The sequence below is a fragment of the Rhipicephalus sanguineus genome, chromosome 7 (genome assembly GCF_013339695.2).
Source record: "Rhipicephalus sanguineus isolate Rsan-2018 chromosome 7, BIME_Rsan_1.4, whole genome shotgun sequence".
NCBI lineage: Eukaryota > Metazoa > Arthropoda > Arachnida > Ixodida > Ixodidae > Rhipicephalus > Rhipicephalus sanguineus.
In genome coordinates, this window is record NC_051182.1 from 72932672 (window position 1) to 72950788 (window position 18117).

Consider the following 18117-nt stretch of genomic DNA (forward strand, 5'->3'; position numbering starts at 1 on the left):
GCACTTCTTAGAAGCACCGAAGCGTTCTGCGACAACGTGCCTGTTACCTGCATGCACGCGCACGCACTGCTACGAGAACAAACCTTTTCGACAGTATGACCATGAAAGCAAAGGCGAGCAGCTTACAGCGAAACACGACCACGTCATGTGCGATCACATAATGCGCATATGAGCGAGAAATCCCCACTGAAATGACCGCGAAGGCTTACGGCATTGCGCTCACGATGTTGAAAATGCAAACCTTCATGTTCTGGAGAGTACATTATGTTAGCTCTGTGCGCTAACCAAAAAATCCTTCACCGGCATATATCAAGGCCGCCGACCCGCAATTGAGAATTAAAATGGCGTCCCGCCAAATTTAGCGGCGACTAAAGATGACAACTGGGTTGCCTGCAAAATCTGGCGGTTACCTCCTTGGCGGTTACTAGCGGCCGCCCTTTTGTAGATGTCACCACCCTAAAACCTGGCGGGAGAGGTGTGTGTATGAAGGCTCCCTAGCAGCGGCAGGGTAACAGCGACACCAAGGTGGTGCGAATGGAGGTGGAAACAGCTGCATTGCGAAGGCCGGGAGATGGAACTCCCGCGTGCATCTCTAGTCCGTCCGGGCTGACGATACCCCAGGAGGAAGCGGAACGCATTGCCGCGTTGACGGCTCCAGTACGCGCACTGCCTCTCGCGTTCCCGGGTGTTGTGGGGTATATGCATAAGAACAGACGTAGGTTATCCTATTACTGGGAAGCGCACAACTTGGCATTCCTCTCGTCAAACGACGACGCTTTCAAAGTGTGCATATTGAGTGTAAGCGTTCATTATGTGCTCGTTGATGACATGTTTGCGCAGCATTCACCATATATTCTGCCCAGGTGTATGCCTACTTCAGCTACTAGATCAGTAATCATCATGGACGTTAGTCGTCGGGCTGGAAACGCGCCACCATGCGTCAACGTTGGTTCAACCACGTCAAACGGTGCTATAGCTGCCATATACCAATCGACATTATGCAAGCTCTGCCTTCGGGCGTTCTCAGAAACGCGGGCGGCACCTGATCGCCTGCCAACGTTTGGTATTCGAACGATGGCTTTCCGAACAACCACGTACACACTCTCGAATATGATGTAATTTATGTTCCGCTTTTCTGCCATGTCTTGTTGGGGAGAGGGGGTAGCCTGAGAGCCAAATAATGCTTTCGAATTACTATACAAAGACTATTACAATACTGTTTGCCACCTCATTCTAGTACTATCATGTTCCGTGGTACTTCGTAGACGATTGCGGGAGACTTATTAACACGAGTGATGCAAGAAGTCATCGCGTGATGACGTCACCATATGACCTCATCATGACGTCACAGTTTTCAAAAGTATAGCATGTCAATATGACACCACTTAATGACATCATCACAGTCAATCGGCGCTTGACAAAGGTGGGCCGATCACTCAGGCAATGATGGTCCGGCGTCGCGCCGCTACGAAAGCTTTCTGCCTCAAATATGGTTCTGCGCTGCCTCCAGGATCACAGGCCCGTCACCTGGTTTTGCACCGGGTCCGAGGTCGGCCCGCCTTTGACAAAGCTACGATGTTATATAATAACGGCATTCTATGACTATAGGTCTCTTCGATTTGGCTTGCACTGCCTGCACTAGTTCTGGAACGTGCCGTGGCGGTGCGAAGCGGTGCTGTGAGCGCGCAGCGCTGATTCAGCAAGTGCCGGTGCAGCCGCGACACCGGCACGCCATCCAGGAACTACCACGCGGCGGCTACCACCAAAACGAAGATGCAAGTGCAGGCCGCGTTGGTCGAACAGCCGACGCAACGTGTATCGCCGTTGTTGTTTACTAAAACACTGCCGCGGAGGCAGTCTTCGTAGCTGCCGTACGGAGCTGCTTGACTCTGCAGCGACGACGATTCCGACAACGGCGACCCTCACAGTGACTCCGTGGAGGAGTTTGACGGTGCATGTGTTTTGGTCGCCTGCATGCTGGTACGTGAAGATGTAACTCCTGTTCCCGGGTATGAGAACGTCGTCGGCAGGTTCCATCAGTGTGATTTCAAGATACTGTTCAGACTATCTAGAGAGACGTTTTACTGGTTCAGCGGAAAATCGCGCTGGTTTCAAGCTTCAATGAAAGTGCGTGCGAGGCCATACAACAAGAAAAAAAAGCCGGCAGATCCCACGCATTGTGGGAATCGATTTAATGCGAAGCAGCCAGCAAAGAGCTGCATACATTGTCTTGTATGTCATTGAGGAAAATGCGTGTCATGGTTTTCATGTTCACTCCTATTATTTATGTTCGTCACACAGTAACGTCGCGCAATACCAACTTCGGGGTAGATCAAGCTAGCGAAACGGCCGCCAGCGCATCATGAGCGTGGCACGTAAGTCATGCTGTACATGACATGCGTGTCATGAATTTTATGTTAACTCGTGTTTTTATGTTCGTCACACAGTCACGTCACAAGATACCAATTTTGGTGTATATGAATCTAGCGAAAGGGCCGCCAGCGCCCCATGAGCGTGTCACGTAAGTCATGCTGTACATGACATGCGTGTCATGATTTTCATGTTAACTCGTGTGTTATTTATGTTCGTCACACAGTCACGTCACGCAATACCAATTTCGGGGTAGATCAAGCTAGCGAAACGGCCGCCAGCGCACCATGAGCGTGGCACGTAAGTCATGCTGTACATGACATGCGTGTCATGATTTTCATGTTATGAGTTGACATTTATGTTCGTCATACAGTCATGTTACGCCATACCAATTTTGGTGTACATTCGATAAACCAAGCGACGAGGAAAGCACAAAGTCGTAGGCGGCTAGATAGATAGATAGATAGATAGATAGATAGATAGATAGATAGATAGATAGATAGATAGATAGATAGATAGATAGATAGATAGATAGATAGATAGATAGATAGATACGCTCAAAGTCGCAGAAGTTCGCTAAGAAATTTAAAAGAACAAAAATACCTGGAGTCCTTTGAACGACACTAAGACGAATTGACGCGAAAGTCCTGTTATCTAGGAAAGTGTATGCTCGCAAGTTTGTGTTCTAAGGGTTTTACTTACGTCGCCACTTTTCTCCACGCTAAACTAGAGAACGAATGTGACAATTCTTGTAAACCATTAAGACGCATGTATACGAAGGCTGGCATGATCAATACCTTTTTGAACTCAGAAGTTTTTCTAGAAGACTTCCTATCGCCTCGGCTTCACGATTTCGCAAAGGCGAACTGAGAGCGCAGCTCGCGAGTCGCGCCTTATTTTTATTACTTTTTTGTACCATTCGTATTGCCGTCAACTACGGTGAATTTTTCTGCTCACGAGACATGTAAAGAGATCCGCCTTAATTGCTGCCGAAAAGACGTGGCTAAAATTACCCGTCGGAGTCAGCAGTTCAACTTGCGTTTGCACGCCCTGAACAACAACGCGCAGCGTCGTCCGCTCTAAGCTTGAGAGGAGGAAGGAGCGCACGCCATGCTGCACTTCTTTGCACCTCGTCTTGAGCGAGTGCAGGCCGGCAGAGAAGTCGCGCAGAACTACGCCTGCACCTTGACAAAACGAGGGAACTGGTGCAGAGGGCGAGCGCGGCACCAGCAAAACGAGGACGACGGTGCTGCACCCGTTGAACTGGTGCCGCCGGTGCAGCCTAATCGAAGAGACCTTATGCGTCACCTGATGCCTGAACTGTTGTTGATCTCTGACGTCATCACGTGATGATGACTTCCTATTTCATGGAACACACGTGTTGTCCCCGATGCCCGGTACGCCAACGGTCAATTTTCGCGTTTGATGAGGCATAAACCCTTTTCACTTAAGCAAAATTTCGCGTTCGAACCACTACCCTTTTAGTTTTTATTAAGTCGGCTATCCCTCACCATTTGTACACCTGTGTAGAAGCTACTGTCTTGCTCAACCGGACACTGTCGATGGAGCCAGGTAAACAACGGCGCACCTAGCCTTTGTCAACCTGAAGAGCCACCGTGCTCGATCTGGTTGTGTGGCAGAATTCTGCTGCCTTTCCAAATAATATTACTGATAGCATACACTGGAAACAGTTACATCAAAAAACTAATTAAGTTTCCATTTCATCGTTTAATCAAAGTACTGCAATGGCCACAATAATAATACTAAAAATGCGTGGACTAGCGCCGTTCAAACGTCTTCTACGAATTCTTCACCGAGAAAGCGCCGTAAGTTCAATCAAGACGAGCACTCTCAAGGAACTATCTATATGCTGTTATTCATAGCAATTAATAATTGAATGAATGAATGAATGAATGAATGAATGAATGAATGAATGAATGAATGAATGAATGCAAAGCAGTTATAATGTATACACGTGCGGTTGCCGAAAAATGTGTTATATGCTCCCAAGCGTTGGCGTGCGCACGGGGGGCTGGGGGGAGGGGCGGTCGGGGCGGCCACCCTTTTCCTCTTGTTTATCGAACGGCGGCCGCGACTTCTCCCGATAATTTTACTCACTCAGACAATTCACGTTTTTAATGTGCAGGGTTACGGCCACGCATGTTTTTATGATAATGGCTGCCGACGACCCGTGATCTTGCCTTCAAACTGTTTACTTGTCACATTTACCCCAGAAAAGCCGAGGATCGATACCAGGCCGTTATGAGAAGCACGTCATTGCTTCGTTTTGATTTTTGCAACCATCGGGCAGCTTGTATGCTTTAGTACTAAACTAACTAAAGGGTGGGTGTAGGGGGGGGGGGGGGGGGCGGCTTTGCGGTGAGGCTCCGCCTCTCATAATGTAGAACACTGCGCACGCGTACGCTCCCAAGTGAGTCGTGACGGGGGAGGCCAAGCCTAAAATATGCTACGCCGCAATACGCTTCGGAAACCGCATGTGTATAAGTGCTGTGCCGTCGCTATTGTCTTCGAGGACATACCATGGCGCCATCTGCCACAATGTCTCCGTGACGTAAAAATCAACATCACGTGGCACCGGCTGCTACGTTTTCAACGTTTCCTATGGTTCAGTCCGCTCATGTACGGTCGTATTCGTGTTGCGAGTTCCAAACGATGTGTTTGTGTGCCTTAGCTGTAAAACAACCTGATGTGCATGTCTGATTGTTTTCTGTGAACCAAAGGGCGGCATCGCCGCGTCGTCCACTCTCCTTAGTGCTTGCGCACGTGGCACTGTCGACGACAGATGTGAAGAGGCAAATCGAGTAAAATGAGTCCTGTCATGAGATTTACTCAGTCAGCTATAACTGGAAGTATTGACATATCTGTAGACATACACCTTGAAAACTAAAGGAGTGCCCGGAACAGACTTTGAGAGAGTTTTCGCTTGTCCCACATAGCACTCCTTTTTTCCAGGCTGAAATAACAATCTCTAGATAGTGAGTTATGCAAAGCCTCCTCATGGAATAGAGTGGTACTCGTGCGGTAGAGTGAAGACACTCCTCCGCTGTAGAAACCTATGCACTGAAACAGTTTCGCTTCCAAATAATCGACCGCAAAAAATGGTACATTGCCATGCGCTCACATCCACGTATTCACACAAACAAAACACGCAGAGTTCTCGCAACTAAAATACGCACCGTGAAACAGATCATTACCACTGTCTAACGAAGAGTTGTGTATGCAGGTGTGCTTTTTGGGAGCGCTGGGAATGTTTCAGTACACTGTTAGTCGAATCCTCTCTAGACTCCGCGCCATTGGGAAGGCCATCCGTTCACATTACGGCCACTCCAAGTCAATTCGTTATGCGGCTCCGTAGGCGCCTCCCAGAATAGATAGCAGAATAGTGTCGGCATAGCTTATTTAGGATTTGAGGTCAAATGTTTAGGAATTCAGGTCAAAATTTATTTACACGCAAACAGAACATCAACATACAAATTTCACACCGCACAGCAATCAAACCATGGAGGAAGAAAAAATAAGGAGAGGGCCTGACGTCACATTCGTGAAGCCTCCACATCGCAAACACCCGCATCGCCTCCTAGCGAAAAAGCCTCGAAACATTTCGCGATTTCCGCCGTGTAGTTTGCAAGCGCATGCGCGATTCGAGCCTTTTTTTTTCGCCGTGCAAGCGGCGCCGCGGCGCAGTCGATTAACGCATGCTGCTCCTTCTGTGTGTTCTTCAGGAAAGCTACGCAATGCCCAGCTGTTGGGCATGGTTGCGTATACCCGGTGCAAATCGCGTGCACTGCGGAAAGTACCGGGTGTCACTTTTCATGTGTACGTACACGTTCGCTTCATTGATCACTAATGCATGGTATTTGCATGCGAAGCTCTCGGATGAGCTCTCTGTTGCTTCTTATTCATTGTGTCAACTCAGAACACACGTGAAATTTTGTTTTTGGCGTCTGACGCGCCGTACATAACATGCGCCGAAGGCATCGTACGTTTTTAGAGGCTGTGTCGTTCAACGAAAGGGCAATAAACTTATGTTGTTGTTATCGGACTACGTGATGTATGTATTGTGCGTTGTGCGCTCGCTGCGTGCTTGTTGTTGTGTGCGTATTGGAATTACAAACTTTACGTACACGATCGCGTATACAATACAGCGGTGTCCTCTTTTGAACGTGAAGTTACGTCAACTATAGGTTGGCGTTGCGCCGAATTGCTACTACGCTCACTCCATATACACGAACAAAGAACCGCTAATCCGGCAACAGATCGGGAAATCGGGCTACGAGAAAGGGGAGGCCTAACGCCCAGCAGAACGCGTAAGTCACTGCTTGGTGAGTTCGAATATGATGATGCAGGGGCTGAACGTTTTTCATCACGGCACGTACCGGTATTCTGTACTGTTGCACAAAAACGCTCCACGAAGAATTCCAGCACGCAGCGCTCGGGCCTGCCACGCACGAACAGCCTGGTAAACGTCTGCTTGCAACATTTTACTGCGTGCGAACCGCACAATACGCGCTAAGTTTACGCCGGGACTACAAATCTGCGCAGAAGCTAATCACCGCGGAGAGCACGCCGCGGGGCGTCTGCTGTTTTGTTTGCCCCATACCGGTTTGTTTGCCCCATAAATTAGACGTCGCTTCCGCCACACTTTTCGCAATGCATTGAAATACGATAGGGCCTCTCCTTAGTATTCCTTCCACCATGAATCAAACACATGACCACAAGCAACCGCAGCTGGCACTATACTACACTAAAAGTCTGCGCATGCTTGATTAGGTTGTCACAGGCTTATATCTTTACACAGCGTTTGCAAACAGTCTGTGGAGCTTGCGATTTCTGTTGTTGTATCATCGGTGTGTGTTTCCGCATACACTACATCAGTAAATAGTTTGCCCCGCGCCATTAACTCACGAAGACAACCGTAGACACCTTCGCATCCGACTTGGCTTTCTCGGGTGTCGCGCCGCTAGAAAAATCATAGACGTGTGCGATTTCGAGTTCTCCACCATACATTGAGGATGTTTCGCTCTCCAAAAATTCACAGATACCAGGGTGACAAGTATGCTCCGGAGGCGAAACTTACGTATGTGTATTCTATGAGCGTGTGCTGTCAAACAACATTAGTTATTTTTGCGTCGACCAGCACGTGTCTGCAGTGGCAGCAGCGCATTCTCAGGTGTGCGAAGACCGTCTGCTTCCGCATATTTATGTTACATACGTAGACGTCAGAGGTACAGGGGTATTTTAAGGTGCACCTACAGAAACACGTGAATTTATTGCGCGTGTACGTACTGTCGCGAGCTGCACGCAGAGGCAGCGGTGCCATCTGTCCACATAGACCGTCATTTCCCCAATAAGTGTTTATGCGCACTCTGGCACGACGTACAGTGCTTCTCAATTTGTCATAGTCACAATTTAATTGCTTTTATACTCGTAGACCAGCTACTCTCAGGCTGAATAACCATTACTCTACAGTATCACGCCGTCGTTAAAGACAATGTCGAAGATGTGCATCAAGATTAAACACAATGTCTAATAAATCGTGAGTGAGCTGCCCTAATTCCTATTTCTAGGAATTAGGACACCTTGGCACAGGTAGTGCCAAACCTGAAGAAACATTGGAGCTGGGCGACCTTCCTAAGCGTACCAGCCAAGCCTAACTTAAACATAGGAACATAAGCCTACATATAGCCACATATGCATATAGCGCAGTCAGTGAAGCTAAGTAAAGCCAAGTTCAGCCTCTCTCTCTATTTCGTTCTGTCTTTACATCTGCTTTTAATCTATCTGTCTTTCTCTATTTCTTTCTGTCTCTTTCTTTCTGTCTATTTCTCTCTCGTTCTTTCTGTATTTCTTTCCTTCTCTTTTTGTCTGTCTTTTTTTTTGTCTCTCGCCCATAGCAACGCAATCATATGGTCCCCTAAATACTTCTTCTGCTACCGTGCCTAGATAGCCGATTGATTACGTAGCTCGCCTTCGAACCTTGGGTACACGGGCTCGAATGCGACCTCGCCAAGAAATGTTGATTCCTTTTATTTGTTTCCATTCTTCCTCTCCCCATTGCCGAGCACATTTTTCCTTTGACGCTCACCTCTCTCCTCCTTTCCGGCTGCTTGTCTAAGCACTCATCGTTTTGAACTACGGGTAAACAGCGCTACAACTGCACAAAGAAAGAAGGAACAGGACTAATCGCTCACTGACAACAACGATTTTTTTTATTTCGCTGCAGTGGAATATGTACTCTCAAAAAAAGAATAAAATGAGCAGAAAAATGGATGATGACAGATCACTAACTAGTATATGCGCGAAGATTGCATTCAATGGTCAAGATAATCGTGCTCTTTCTTGAGCAGGTCTATGGAAGCCATGCCAACAGATGATTCATTGCGCGTGTGGATCACGTAGAGCTCATAAATTTATCTAGAAGAGTGTATGACATTTCACTATCTTGTGGAAAATCGTACACTGGGCCACGGCCCCACTGGAAAGGCGCGCGAGCTTTCCATCTTACGGCCTTTGCAATGCGTCTGTTTCCACCTCCCGCCACACCATCTTGTTGTCGCTGCTACCCCACCGCTACCTTCGCGACTGCGGTCCACGCAAAAGTAGAAGCGCAACACAGAACAAAAAAAAGCATGTAGGGAAATGTGTTTCAGCTCCACTAACGTGAAACCTGTGGAGGGGCGAGGCATGCAGTGTGCGCCAATGTTTCCTACAGGGAAATCTCTGCTTATGTAAATGAGATACAGAAGAAAGATTAGACACAGAGACCCTTCAGTTCCCTTCAGTTAACGTGGACGCTGCGAGTATTTATTGTTCAACTACGCTCAAGAGAAATCTCCCACCGGTACTACATTGCAGGTCAAGATCCAGTGCCTATAAATACGGGGTGGCCAGTGAACGGTTGTGCAGCATGAGCAGTAGGTTTTAAATGCGCAGCATTTCTTAGCGAACCTCGGGCACTTTGGCCGTTTCTATCTACGTATCTATCTATCTATCCATCTATCTAGCCGCCTACGTCTGGGCGCTCTCCTGGTCGTCTCCATAACGTGTAATGTACCAAAATTGGCATAGCAGGGGATCAGTGCATGACGAACACGATTCACTGGTCTTGACATGAATAACGCAAAACACCTGTCGCGTACGTCATGAAACCCTTTCTCTCAGTCACGTGTGGCACATACCCGTATACCTGAGTTCATGTTATGCGGGTATGTGCCACAGGTGATAGAGTCTCAGGAACACAGTAACGGCGAACACACACATTGACACGCAAGGAAAGTGATAATAATAATAACAATATTTGTTGGTGTTTGATGTCCCAAAACCACGATTTCATTATGAGAGACGCCAAAGCGAAGGGCTCCGGGAATTTTGACCATCAGGCATTCTTTAACGTGCACAGAGATTGCACAGTACACGGGCATCTAGCATTTTACCCCCATCGATATGCGACCGCCGCGGCCGGGATCGAACCCGCGACCTTCGGATCAGCAGCCGAGCACCGTAACCGCTATACCACCGCGGCGGACGCAAGAAAAGTGAGGAAGCTGAGGCAAAAGACCCCTGGAAGACTCTCAACTACCATCCACTCGTCCATGTGGTCCGCAACGTGGACCACGTGGATTATAATAAAACCGGGGTCAATGTTTCCCTATAATAAATCTGCCGATAGAACAAGGCCTCTCATCATTACCGGTGACTTCAACACTGAGTTATCAAGACCCAAAAACGCCTGGTCCTTATACTGCGTGAAAGACGGCTTCGATGTCAGGGCATCAAAAGACCTCGCTACCACGTCCAGTACAGGAGGCATCATAGATCATTTCATCGTAAGAGGCATCCATGATTTCCACCATCTGCACTACACCTCGCGCTTCACTACAATGACACCCCTTGTAGCTGCGTTCACGAACGAATCCGATAACAAGTCCGGTCCAGCTGCTGGTGTTCACTGATCACGGTGATGTTGACCTCGTTCAAGAACTGTCAAGAAGCCCTTCTACATATACAGGTTTGTGAAACGTGCGCGCGTTCTATCATAACTGACAAGTATATAAGCATATCAACTGAAACGCAACTGTAACAACTGCAACTGTGACTGTATACGTATACGTGCAGTGCGCCTGCGCGTGCCACTTGGCTTTCCTGGAACTTTCCTGAATGAAGATTAGTTGCGAGTAACGCCTGTCCTGTGCATTTGCGTTCCTTCTTTGCCCTGTTCGGATTAGCGCTATCCAGTATTGAAGATTATAAGCACTACATATCAGCTTGCCGCGTCTGGTGCTGGCAACACCCATGTTGCTGTTGGCATCGTTACGCAACTGTAAACAACCGGTTACATAATACATATGCGACTTTTCAACATTTGCGACTCTTGCATACATATGCGACTTTTCTACATTTCTCTAGCGTCATTCCGTAACGTTTCGCTCAATGTCAAAAAGTACGCCACAGTCACCATCTCGCGCATGCTTCGCATAACATCGATTCCCACGGTACGTGGCATCTGCCAATTGTTTTCAATCAAGACACTCGCTAGCACACGCTGCCTGCGTCGGCGTTCTCTCTCGCGGGTGAGGGCGCGTTCTCGTTCCTTGCGAGCTAGTAGTTCAGCGTTGATCGCAGATAGAGCGTTTCAATGGTCGACGCGCGCCGTTCTCTCTCGCCATACGGCGAGCGCTGAGGCGGTGGCGCCCTCTCTTGAGGTCAAGCAAATGGACAAGACACGACGATGCGCGAAATCCAGCGGAACCCACCGTCGACAGTCCAAGAATTCATCTCAGAGGCGACGACGATTGAGAAGACGTTGGAAATGCGCAACCGGCAGTATTATCGCCGATCGATTCAAGACAACCCAGCTGTTCATGCTGTCGGCTCCGACGACCTGCGCGAAACGATCCGAGCGATCGTGCGGGAAGAACTACGCAAGCTCTTACCCTCACCACAGCCTGAAGTAGCGTCGATCGCTGACATCGTCCGAGAGGAAATCCAGCAGTCTCTGGGCACCCCCGAGTCAGCGCAGCCGCAGCTGCAAGCAGTGACCTATGCTGCTGCAGCCCGACGCAACGCCCCCCCTCCTCGCCCAAGTCAAGACGCCGCGCCGCCCCAGCAGTTCCACCGCCACGCACCACCACCGCCGCCACCGACGTCATACCGCCCACCAGCCGGCCAACGATCCACGCCGAGGAAGACCGACGTTTGGCGCGCCCCCGACCACCTCCCACTCTGCTACCATTGCGGAGAAGCTGGCCACACTTACCGCCGCTGCCAGTACCGGCAGATGGGACTGCGTGGGTTCGCCATCGACGCGCCGCGTCCACAGCGAGGGGAAAGACCACGTGACATCGCCGACTACCTCGCGGGAACGCAATGGACACCCCAACAACCTTCCCGTTCGCCGTCGCCAGGCCGCTACGTCTCTCCCCAACGCCGACCATACACTGGCCCAACTCGGGGCCGGTCACCTAGCCCGTATCCGGAAAACTAAGGACAGCAACCGATGGAGGTGCGGTTGCTGTACGACGAAATACCGAAGATCCTCTGCCGCCGACGACGACGCCACGACGAGACCTTCAGGACACCACGCGAACCAGACAGAGCCCTGACGAAGAAACTTCGCGGATCGAAGTAGACCTGACGACGCAACGTGGAAGCAGCGGTACAAACCGACGTAGCCGTGACCCGACGCCACGACCTAACTGCAACGCAAGACGACGAACTAGCGACCTCGACGTTCTTATCGACGGCCACAGCGTCACAGCCCTCGTCGATACCGGAGCCGACTATTCTGTCATCAGTGGACCGTTCGCCACGAAGCTGAAGAAGGTTAGGACAGCCTGGGAAGGCCCCGAAATCCGGACAGCTGGGGGTCACCTCGTAACGCCGGAGGGAACCTCCACAGCGAGACTCATCATTAACAACCGGATTTATCCCGCGACCTTCATAGTGCTGCAGCGTTGCTCGAGAGATGTCATCCTTGGTATGGACTTCTTAGGCCTTCATGGCGACCTAAGGTCCAAGTCGATAAAACTGTCCACGGAAAAGACGCTACCGCCGCACACTCCGTCAAGAAAGCACGCCTTGAATGTGCTGGAAGACCAGGTCACCATTCCCGCTCGCTCAAGCGTGATCATTTCCGTCGGTACTCAGATATCAGCAGACCTGGAAGGCGTCGTTGAAGGCGACCAGGACCACTTGATTAACCGCAAGATTTGCGTCGCAAGAGGAGTAGCCGAGCTGCGGGCAGGGAAAACAACAGTTATGCTCACGAACTTCAGCAACGAGTACAAGCACGTGAGCAAAGGCACGACGGTCGCCTACATCGAAGAATTCGTAGAAGCCAGCAATGCTTTCGGCCTCACCGATTCTCCCGAGCCTACTCCGACGAATGAAGCGCCGCTACCAGCTTTCGACGTCAATCCCAGCCTTCAGAAGCACAAACAAGAACAGCTCAAAACCCTGCTCTTGCAATACAAGGACTGCTTTTCGTCGTCGTCAAGAATTCGGCAGACCCCTGTGGCAAAACATCGCATCATAACAGAGGAAAATGCCAGACCACTCCGTCAGAGCCCGTACAGAGTTTCGACGCGAGAACGGGAGGCCGTGAAGAAACAGGTCGACGAAATGCTACGCGACGACATCATCCAGCCGTCGAAGAGTCCGTGGGCATCCCCGGTGGTGCTAGTGAAGAAGAAGGATGGGACTCTACGTTTTTGCGTCGATCATCGTCGCCTGAACAAAGTCACGAAGAAGGACGTGTATCCCCTTCCCAGGATAGACGACACCGTGGATCGATTACACAACGCAAAGTACTTTTCGTCGATGGACCTCAAGACCGGTTACTGGCAAATAGAAGTCTACGAGAGAGACCGAGAGAAGACTGCCTTTATAACACCAGACGGCCTGTTCGAGTTCAAGGTCATGCCCTTTGGTCTTTGCTCGGCACCTGCGACTTTTCAACGCGTTATGGATACAGTACTGGCCGGCTTGAAGTGGCAGACTTGCCTCGTGTACTTGGACGACGTCGTTGTGTTTTCCTCAAACTTCCACGAACACCTTCGGCGCCTTGAAGTTGTACTTCAAGCAATCATGACCTCCGGACTCACCTTGAAGCCTGAAAAGTGCCGCTTCGCGTACGAGGATCTCTTGTTCTTGGGTCACGTGATCAGCAAGGATGGTGTTCGCCCGGACCCGCGGAAAACAGCTGCCATCGCTGACTTCCCGACGCCCACCGACAAGAAGGCCGTACGCCGTTTTCTCGGCTTGTGCGCCTATTACAGACGTGTCGTCAAGGAATTTTCACGGATCGCCGAGCCACTGACGCAACTCACGAAGGCCGACGTCGAATTCAGGTGGGAGACGTCGCAAGTTCAAGCATTTCAAGAATTGAAACGACGCCTGCAGACGCCTCCCATACTTGCGCATTTCGACGAATACGCCGATACGGAAATCCACACCGACGCAAGCAGCGTAGGACTCGGCGCCGTCCTTGTGCAAAAGACCGACGGATTCGAAAGGGTCATCAGTTATGCTAGCCGATCGCTATCAAAGGCAGAAATCAACTACTCCACAACAGAAAAGGAGTGCCTGGCCATCATCTGGGCTATATCGAAGTTTCGCCCCTACCTCTACGGCCGGCCCTTCAAAGTTGTGAGCGACCACCACGCCTTGTGTTGGCTAGCTAACTTGAAGGACCCTTCAGGTCGCCTCGCACGATCGAGCCTACGACTTCAAGAATTTGACATAACCGTCGTTTACAAGTCCGGAAGAAAACACTCCGACGCTGACTGCCTGTCCCGCGCCCCCGTCGACCCACCGCCGCAGGACGACCAGGAGGATGACTGTTTCTTGGGAACCATAAGCGCCGACGACTTCGCCGAACGACAGCGAGCGGACCCAGGACTCAGGGGCCTTGTGGAATACCTTGAAGGCAGGACCACCGTTGTTCCGAAGGTATTCACGCGAGGGCTGACGTCGTTTTTCTTGCGCGACGGTGTTCTCCTTAAGAACTTCTCGCCGCTCGAAGTGCCCTCGAAATTGCGACCAGAGGTCCTCCAGGCTCTGCACGACGACCCGACGTCGGGACACCTGGGTGTTTCTCGCACGCTCGCAAGAATACAGGAAAAGTACTACTGGCCGCGCCTTGCCGCCGACGTAACTCGCTACGTCAAGACCTGCCGGGACAGTCAGCGACGCAAGACACCGCCGACTAGGCCAGCCGGACTTCTGCAGCCTATCGAGCCACCTCGACGGCCGTTCCAGCAAATTGGGATGGACTTACTGGGGCCGTTCCCGACGTCCAATACCGGAAACAAATGGATCGTCGTAGCTACCGACTACCTCACCCGCTACGCCGAGACAAGGGCCCTGCCCAGAGGCAGTGCCGCCGAGGTAGCGAAGTTCTTCGTTGAGAACATCGTACTGCGTCATGGCGCCCCAGAAGTCCTCATCACCGACAGAGGTACGGCGTTTACTGCTGACCTAACTCAGGCAATACTGAGATACAGCCAAACAAGCCACCGCCGGACCACAGCGTACCACCCACAGACAAATGGCCTCACCGAGCGGCTAAACAAGACCATCGCCGACATGTTGGCCATGTATGTCGATGTCGAACACAAGACGTGGGATGCTATCCTTCCGTATGTGACCTTCGCATACAACACGGCCGTCCAAGAAACGACGCAGATGACGCCGTACAAGTTGGTCTACGGAAGGAACCCGGCGACGACACTCGACGCCATGCTACCCAACGTCACAGACGAAGAAAATCTCGATGCCGCGGCTTACTTACAACGTGCCGAAGAAGCTCGACAGCTCGCTCGCCTGCGCATCAAGACCCAGCAGCACACCGACAGCCGTCGCTACAATCTTCGACGACGCTTCGTGGAATACCAGCCCGGTGACCGTGTTTGGGTCTGGACGCCGATACGCCGACGTGGGCTTAGCGAAAAACTCCTTCGGCGATACTTCGGGCCATACAAGGTTCTTCGACGCCTCGGCGCCCTTGACTACGAGGTCATCCCGGACGGCATTACGAACTCCCAGCGACGCCGCGCACGACCTGAAGTCGTCCATGTCGTGCGTCTTAAGCCGTTTTTTGCGCGTTAGCGAACCTGGGGACTCTATTTTTTTCTTTTTTTTGCTTTGTTATTGTAATTTATTTGTGTATGCACTTGTTCTTTTTTCCCCTCCTATGTTCTTTCACAAGCATCGGGACGATGCTTTTTCAGAGGGGGGCAATGCCACGCCCATTTCTTGTCTTGTTTTGATGTATTCGGGTTTGACCGGCAGGGACGGTTATCAACGCTCGACGCTGTCCGCGAAGCAATGTTCGAGAAGCTTCACGATTGTAGTAGATCGTTTTGTTAAGATTGCGACCCGCACGCGAATGTTCCAGCTTTGTCTAGAGATAATGCCGCCACCAGCGATATTGCTGGAAAGTTCGATAGCGCCTGTATAAAAGCCGACGCGCTTGACCGCTTGTTAGTTGATCGACGGACGACGCCCTGTTCGCCGCTATCTTTGTACAGCGTGTGTTGCTGTAGTACTAGTTCTCATTTTCCGGCCACAAGTTCGGCCAAATAAACAGTTTCATCTTGCAAACGCCGACTGCTGTCTTCGTCGACGTCACGACCACGTGACAGTATTGTGACTCTCCGTAATGCACACGTACGGTGGCGCCGCGTAGTGCCAGTAAGAGCGGTATTTCAGAGAGTACAGGCGAGGTGTTGTCGTGTGGCTCGCGATGCGCGGACGCGTTTGAGTTTTGTTAATATTACTAATTTCTGCGGTATTACGTGCCGAAACCCAGATATGATCATGAGGCACGCCGTAGTGGAGGGCTTCAGAAAATTTATACCACCTGGGGTTCTTCAACGTGAACTGAGATCGCACGCTACGTAGGTCTCTTGCGGAGTGAATTTTGAGAGTGCGTGTTGATTCCCTACTACAAATTCAATAAAGTTGGGTAGATACAGATGTTCAATACATAATGCATGCGCTGTCTTCGAAGGTAGATAGAACGATACTGCGTTGAAATGCGTATTTGTGCATTCAGTGAACTGCGATGTCTGAGAGGCCAGGCCACCATTTCGTGGTACCCCCCGCGTACATTACCTTTTGTTTCAGTAACAGGCGAAATATATAAAAAGTAAAAAAAAAACTAACAAGATATCGACAACACGCTGAAGGGCGAATTCCTCAAGTCGCCAGGCTCATTGCATTGGAACGTAGCACAGTCCGCAGCTGCGCACCAATCGCTAGCTCTGTAGAGAGAGAGAGAGAAACATTTTAATGAAAAGCTGGAGATTTTTGCCTCGCTATTCGCCTGACGTGCTACTCCAGGTGCTGCGTGACGATAAACGTATGTGTTATACGTTTATCAGCTCTGTAGAATATATGCTTGCACTGACACTTTTCGAAGCAACTCTAACTTAAAAACACCATCAGCGTAATTTTGGTAGCTTAAGCGTAGGACGTTGCACTCAAGTCATAGACTATGTTCTAGATACGCTTTGCGTAGCAAATATCCTTTAGATAATTACGGTAAAGCGCGTCATTCGCCGTAAAATAACAAACACGTGTGTACTTCTGGTCGTGTGCGATAAGCATTTATATTTACTCGGGGCTTGAAGATGAGCACGCTGTGGACACATGTGTGGCCACTGCGGCTGCAGCATACAAGAAAAATCTCACAGTGCGTAATCTATAATACTGTTTCCGTCAAAAATAACTTCAGTTCCTGAGGCTTCCCTCTAATGTGGGATGTCTGTGAACTGTTCTTAAATCGTAACAGCGTGAACACTGCATTTCTTGATGCCACAGTAAACCAGATGGCTGCAACATTCAAAACTTCTTCACCTTCACCTAGACACTGGATCCTTTATTTCGTAACTTTCAAGGTGTCCCATAATGTTTCCTACCAATAGCAGCTTCATAAAAGGCAGCAGCATTTCGCAGTGTAATTGAAGAAACTTTGAAAAATAAGAATTTATTCTACGTAGTACGACAAGGATGAAAAAAATGTTGCAGTGGCGTAGCTCGGCTATGCAAAGGTTCAGCTGATTGTTCTTAGCTTTCTTGATTTTCTAGGATTAGCTTGATTATCATGCTTACTGCTGCTCCAATGACACACACATGGTATACATATTATGTGGCACATGTATATATATTTTGCCAGGCAACTATTTCGGAATCCGATGAGTTAAGCTTCTCCGCTGTTCTGCGCCGTTGAGCAGCATTTGCGCTCCCCTTCACCAAGGCTAAACACTGGCAAACGCCAGTCAGAGGCGCTGTCAAGCGGCTCCAGCGCAGTGTCAGACGGCGACTGCACAGTGAAGGCGAATAGCTGCGCGCGCTGGCGCCAGTACGTCTACCTCGGCTACGACGTCACTCTACTGGAAATCGCAGACCGGCGGCAGGGAGTCGCGCCCGGCAGCGGCGGAGTGCGCGGGATGTGCCGGCTCCGATGCACCAGCTGTGTGACATCACTGATCCTCGCGCATGCGCAGCACGGCTCTTGAGGAGCCACGCGAAACTGGCTCGGCTAGGCCAGTGAAGCTAACGCTACAAAAAAAAAAGCCCAACCTGCTAAGGCACGGGAGCGCAATCGACGGTTTCATACTCTTTCGGTCCGCCATCTTGGATAACCTCGCGCGCCACCTACAGCCCGTGTGCATTGCGAATATATAAGTGGTGGGTACATAGATGATAAAAATTAAAGGCATA